A 7,658-nucleotide genomic window follows, 5' to 3' on the forward strand; every position below is an offset into this window, starting at 1 on the left:
CCTATCTCCTGAGGTTTCACTCTAGTCACTGACACAAGACATCTCTTCCATGCTATACACTGTTACTTCTGCACTCCATGAGCCATGGAGAATTAAAAAAGAGGAAAGCACAAAAACACAGAAGTTCTGGTTTCATAATAGCTATATATATTGATATAATATTTATTATTTGGAAACAAGTTTAAGCATTTGGGGTCTTTATTTATCTGTGTTTTTTTAAAACAGTGTAAGTCATGAAATAAGTGTTTTAGACCAGAATCATGATCATGATGGACACATTGCATCCTTCCAGTTGATTTTAGATCCTTAAGGAGACATTTAAACTACTTGTTTTATAATTAAATATATAGGATCAGTCAGCAGTTACAAAAATTCTCTCTTAGCTATAGGTGAAGAAATTAACTTGCTCATATTTGTTAGTTCATAGCACATAGCAGAATATTATCATTTTTTGAAAGTTCCTGCTTTTGTTTTATTATTTATACATGCCATTTCATCCATATACCTCATTCACATTCCTACCCTAGTAACAAACTTTGAATTTTTTCAACATGTGTATTTTTGTTTGTGTAAATGTTTAAACTACATAAGTTTAATTAGAATATGTATGTGTGTGAATGTCTACATACACACATATACATAAGTGAATGTAGAATGGTGTGCTGGTAAATATTTAACTGCCTACTAGAAAAAAGAAATAGAAGACTCGATTTACAGTGTTTATTGGTTTCTGCATATAGACACCCCACCATAGCTGAGTTCAGTATTTCAGCATGATGTCACTGGATACAACATTGGTCAATAATGTGCAAAAGCAAGCATTATATAGTATTTTCACCATACAGATATGATAAACATAAATATTTCAAAAGAGAAATAATTGTAAAATGTAATAAAATAATTAGGTAATTATGAGATTTAAATCTGTACTAGCTTTGTTTTATTACTGTTTACTTAACTATTAGTTTATATAGCTTAATTTTTTATAACAGTTGTATCAACAACTATTTAGTAAAATTCACAATGTTACAGTAAGCTCTGATGGACTTGTATGAGCTGGCTCTCAGCACACCACTGATTCTAGGACTACAAAATTTTCCAGAAAGAGAAATGTAAGCTCATTTAAATCCTTTTTTCTAATGTACATAATAAGATAATTTCTTAGAAGTTTCTGATTTAAAGAAAGTTGAGAGATTTTCTAAGATTTATGAAATTAGTCATTCATATTATTGATCTAGGCATGACATGACAAAATTTTTCGCTTTGAATGTCAGTCATGACTTTGTATATATATTTTTATTGTTTTATTTTATTTCTGTATATTTTTCCAGTACTAAGTCAGTGATACCTTTATAATCCTAGAGTGCATGAAATTAAAGAAAATGAATAATACATTTAAAATGTAATCGATCTACATGGAGAGAGCAGTAACTCTTTGAAAGATAGAATAAAACTTTAATAAACAGAAAATTAGATTTTTCTTGGCATGTAAAGGCAAGAAGAGTTATGTATGTCAAATATTTCTAAGTTAGAGCGTGGTTTAAATAATTCCTATAAAAATTCTAGATATAGATTTCTATTTTTTTTATGCTGGTGATGCTCTTTAAAACTGACAGATGTCTTGCTTAGAGATTTTGATGACAATGATGGATTGTAAATAAGGTACAACTTTGGGAAAGGAAATTTTATAATATACATTAAAACCTCTAAGATGTTTATGAAATTTAATCCACCAATTCCACCTCTGTGAATTTTTTGACAAAACAAAATTTATTTTAGTTGTGAACACAATTTTCATTTATTAGGACCCACTGAGAAAAATCTGAAGCAAATTTGAAATAATATAGGAAGCTTTTATTATAGAAAGTAATTTTTTTAAATCTCAAATTGTGTACTCATTAACATTTTTTTGGTAATATTATGAAGACATATGAGGCTTTACTTGTTACTAACATGTTACTCTCTCAGACTAGTCTAGAAATATTATTTTTTTTAAATTTCATATCATGTCTATACCTAACTATATACCAAGGAAAACCGATAAGTTATTTATTGTAATCAAGATTGAATTGTCTTATGGGTGATTTTTGTTTTAACTTTTTATAGAATCGCATTTTTCAATGTTTCTATGGTTATACAGAAAAACATAAAAATAAGAAAAAATAATAAGTCTAAAAGCAAATAAGATGCATCATATCACTGAGCAACATTGCAGATGAATATCATGGTTTAAAACTACCTTTTCCACCTTGTTTGAAATAGAGGCTTAAATCTATATGTGATATTGATTGCATTATTTCATGTTGAAAAACAAATAGTGTTTTTTTCCCCCTCTAATTCTTAATGCAATAGAAGCTCTAACATCTGGGGAGAGAAATAAGAGAGGAAAATATAAAGAGAATGGTCTTTTCAAAAATAGGCATTTATACATTTTTTAACAAATATTTGAGTACTACTATGTCTATTAAATATATTTGATCCATAATGTAATTATTGGAAGAATTAAAAATAATTCACATGGTAAATTGACATTTTGTGAAAAAAGTCAAATACAAAAGAGAAGTAAAATGCTGAAAAATAATAGCAGATTATAACAAATTTGTTAATAAGATATTAACATAGATCTAAATTGTGGAAATGGAAGCTCTAAAAGAAAAAATACATTTATTATAATCAATAATCAAAGGTTTAAATTAAAAATCTTTATAATTTTTAAACAACTGAGGTCATAAAAATATGGCTCACTATTATTAGTTGAATTTATGAACAAAATGATTTCTCTTACAAATTATTTTTATTCAAAGAAGTAGAAAGCATTCTCTGCGCTTCTAAGAAAAAATATATTTTCAAAGTGAATTAAAATTGGTATAAGTTTAATAATACCAAAAAGTAGTAACACGTTACCTAAAAGCAAACAAACAAGTTATGGAAACAAAATTGGTATGTCTATATATGTTATTATCCAGATGTGAAGATTACAAACTGGCAAATTAATTAAAATTTAGTATCATCTATGGCCATGCCACCCTGAACAAGCCGCATCCCATCTGATCTCAGAAGCTAAGCAGTGTCGGGCCTGGTTAGTACTTGGATGGGAGACCACCTAGGAAGACCAGGTGCTGTAGGCGTAAAAAATAAAAAAAATAATAAGGCATTGTAAGCTGACAAGGTCCTTGCAATCTGTAAGGTCAATCAAGGGTTGCCTCGCCTAAAAGCAAAAAAAAAAATGTAGTATTTAGGTATTCTTTTAAATTCTGACACTATGTAGTATTTAGGTATTCTTTTAAATTCTGACACTATCTACCCAGAAACAACAAGTTAAGATCTGAGCCCAAGGCTTGTTACTGGAGTGTTTAGAAAGGAGTCAGGCTGCTCAGGAAAACAAAAAGGAGGCAGAGGGAATGATGTTGCTGAAAGTGCCACCTAGAAGTACCAGCTCTCTTGTGACTGGGGTCCTAGAATGAAAACTATTAAGGATGATAAGTTGTTACACGTAGTTACAGTATAATATTACTTAAAATAAAAAAAAGCTTATAATATTTTTCTTTTGGATATTCTCATCAAAATTTGATTGTTGTATTCATTGGAATTTTAAATTCAGTATTAAAAATTAATGAACTAAATCACTATCTACATTTTCTAATTGAAATGATCTAATTCTGTCTCTAAGACTGTATAGCTCATAATTTATTTTTATACCTAAAGTTTTTGCAACTCTAATTTTGCCTGCCATTAAATATTACTTAAAAAGTAAATACAGCTTTGGAATATTTGACACATTTTGAATAGACCTAACAACTATTATTATATCGCATTTGTGAGATAACAGAAAACATTTTGCTCTCTACCCCTGGTCCCGGCACAAAGTTCCTAAAAACCTTTGTAATTTCCTAGGTGATAAGAACACTAGGAGCCCGTCTTATTCTAATATTGGTCTTTGATCTCTGTTCCTCACACAGAGCTGCTGAAATCCTTGTAATTTCCTAGACGATATAAGTGTCTTTTGTTTTATTGAGACAACTCTGGGTGGGCTCTTAGATGACCTGGATAAGGCTAGTCATAAGAAAGACTAATTCATAATTAGAAGCTTGGAATTTTTATCCCCACTCCCATTTTCCTGAGAAAAGAGAAAGATTGAAAATGGAGTTAATGATCAGTTATGCCTGTATGATAGTCTCCATAGAATGGGATTCAAAGAGCTTCTACATTGGTGAACATGTGGAGATTTGAGGGGAATGGCGTTCCTAGAGAAGGCTTGGAAGCTGCGTGCCCTTTCCTCAGACCATGCCTTGTGCATCTCTTCCACATGGCTGTTCCTGATTTACATCCTTTTATAATAAACCCGTAATCTAGTAAGTAACATGTTTCTCTGAGTTCTGCGAGCCATGCTAGCAAAATAGTCAAACCCAAGGAAGGGGTCATAGGAGCCTTTGATTTATAGCCAGTGGGTCAGAAGTGCAGATGATAACCTGTGCTTGCATTCTGAGTCGGAGGACATTGTTGGAACCTCCAGTCTATCACCAGTCGGTCAGAAGCACAGGTGTGACAACCTGGGCTTGTGGCTGGCATCCGAGTCAGGGTCAGGGCACTCTTCTGGGACTGAGCCCTTATCCTGTGGAATCTGATGTTGTTTCTGGGTAGATAGTGTCAGAATTTAGTTGAACGGTAGGAAATCCATCTAGTATTATAGAAAATTGCTTGGTGTGGGGTAAAACCTCCACATATTTGGTGACTAGAAGTGAAGTATTCTGTGTGAATAGGAAAGAAGACACACAGAAGAAACACACAGTAGGGGCGAACTATATAGGAAGGTGAAAAACAGGTTTTCCATTTTCAGTGTTAAAATTTCTTGTGTTCATTTAACAAATAATTATTGTAGTATGTTTTCCTTTATTTCTTAAATATACTCTACTGTACTGAAAATCCCAATTACAATAAAATCAAGGGGAATTAAATGTCCTTTGTTGTATTATAATGTTACACCCAAAACTCTTTAAGTAAATGGAATGTATAACAGAACTGAAAAAAAATATTTTCATGATACAGGAATTTGGCTAGTAATTATTTGTTGTAAAAGGATCTAATCTTTACTTACTTCATTTATTTAATTTTACTCAGAGATTTACTCATATAAGTGAATAAGAGTTTTTGCTGTTGTTGAATATGTATAAATCCCATCTAAATGATTAACAAGTTAGAACATACGTAATTAGATGCAAGTGATGGAATTACCTGGGATCATAAATACCTGGACGTTGAAGCAGTTGTTTGCTATGGACATACTTTAACAGATGGTTTGTAGAGGAGGCAGACTCACAGTTTGTCATTAAGGGGAATTTGAGACTAAACCCCACATGGAACATCTTGGTTACTTAAGCAGAGCTCAGAAGATAAACTGATAATCTCTTTGGCAGTCTAGGCCTGTTTTCACTGTGCCTCATCATAATTTTTGTCTAATTGGTGTTTACACCCCCAAAATGAGAACAGTAAAGGAAATAAATACTCAATTTTAATTTTACTCTAGAAAAAAAGGTCATCAAGCTTCTTTGCCCTGATCCCAAAATATGACCAAGTATCAGTTACAGCTAAAGAAATTTAGATTTAAATGTTTAAAGAACTTAAAAAAGCAAAAAAAGTTAAAGGAATTAAAAAAAAAAAAAAAGATATCCTTTTCGTGACACTGAAATTAACAGGCACTGATATAAATAAAACCAAAACTTAAATTGTAAACAGTACACATAGGTGAAATCTTAAATAAAATCTTAATTTAATTTCTTTATTTAGCAAATAAAGAGACTGAGACAGATAAGAAAAGCAGACTTAAGAAATTTAAGAATCCAAAATTTATCATCTTGAAACTTTTTACCCAGCTGAGAGGCAACATAGTAAAGTATATAAAACATGGATTCTGCAACTGGGATATGGTTTTGATTTCTGGCTCCGCCATTATTCTTGCTGAACTGCTGTGGTAGTTACTTAAGGTTCTTTGGCCCCCATTTCTTCATCTCTAAAATCATCTAACTCCTGGACTTGTTATAAAGATTAAGGGAGTTAATATTTGCAAAGCACTTACAATACTGCTTATATATTATAAACATATAAATATTTGCTAAATAATTTTATAAATATAGATAGATGATAGAAAGGTGATAGATAATTAGATATAAGGATTTATTTAATGCATGTAGTTTTTCAAATATATGCATCACAGTAGACTAATCATTTATTTTTTCCTATTAAGTGCTTGTTAAATGATAGATAATGATAGCTATCAATAGACAACTCTGAAATAAACTCTAATCAAAATCAGATGAAAATATCTCACTTCCATGTGATGGACATTGAGTCTTGTATTTCTGGGTAAAACTAGAAAGAACATGAGAAGTGTATGGGGTATGTAGACATCTCTGGAATAATAAAAATAAACCTGTTTTAACTATTAAGTACATTAAATGACTATGCAAAATCAGGCCTGACTCAATAGATAACTTTTAAAACTTTTAAAAAAATCTAATAAACATTTATACTACTATAAAGAAAGAACTGAATGGTAGGCAAATTTTCTTTAGAATAATAATACCCTATGATATCTTTTCAGCAAAATTTACATAAGTGTCTCATTCTCACTGACACATGCAAAAAATTATTAATAGTATGAGTAAAAACATACCATTTATCATTCAAAGATGGTATTTATTTAAAGTACAAATTTTAAAAACTAAATTTAAATTAAAATTCATTTCTCTGTATAATTATTAATAACTAAAAAGCAAAAGCACAACAAAATTTGTTGCAAAATTAAGTAAATTTTAATGATGGGGTAGGTCTACCTGTTTAAGTGAAGTAATTTCATGTTTGTAGAATGATTCATGTTCTGTGAATTACTAAATGATATATCTAATCATTTTATTTGTAAATCAACTACCTGTATTAGTGGAAAAGGGGCTTTGAGCCTATGCATTTTATTCTCTCTACCAAATTCTCAAAAATAACCAAAATTTATTTCAGTCATATAAATCATGGTAAGATTCCACCCATGGTTAGATTCCATTCACAAAACAGAAGATTTAAATAAATTTTGCATTTGCATGGTAAAGATGGGTTAATTCAGGTACCAACAAAACCATGGCCAACTAGATGTGAGGAACATGCCCAATACCTAATAAATTTAGGAAAAATGTTTATGGCAATCTACACTCAGAGAGAACATTATGCTGGTCCAAGGAGAAAAAGGGTGGTGTTGTGTGATCATACAGGTGCACCTAAAAGTCCAAAGATGGAAACGCCCTTTGTATTCTCATGCCTATACATACCCTTTGATTTTAGATACTATCTCATTGATCTACATCATTGATTTTAATAACTTAATATGTGATATAAGAATTCTCTAATTAAAAGCACATTTGAGTAAACAGTGCACTTCAACTTTTGATGTGACTGCGTAAGAGGATTTGCTTTCCCTGATACAACAAAACCAGCTTTTTTTCTTTCTTTCTTTCTTTCTTTTTTTTTTTTTTGTTTTTGTTCCTAACAAATCAAAATATTGAACTACAGTTGTCTTGTGGAAACCGAGTTCAGAGGAAAGTTTATTATATTATATGGCTGATGATTCAGAAGTTTTATTCAATCTTTGAGAGATAAGAAAATGATCTCAAATA

At 30.7% G+C, this 7,658-nt stretch overlaps 1 pseudogene; it reads left to right on the plus strand.

The window, feature by feature from the left end:
• Nucleotides 1-3,009: 3,009 nt before the first annotated feature.
• Nucleotides 3,010-3,128, plus strand: LOC112481400 (annotated as a pseudogene).
• Nucleotides 3,129-7,658: the final 4,530 nt, after the last annotated feature.

Source organism: Pteropus alecto, unplaced genomic scaffold, assembly GCF_000325575.1.
Source record: "Pteropus alecto unplaced genomic scaffold, ASM32557v1 scaffold72, whole genome shotgun sequence".
NCBI lineage: Eukaryota > Metazoa > Chordata > Mammalia > Chiroptera > Pteropodidae > Pteropus > Pteropus alecto.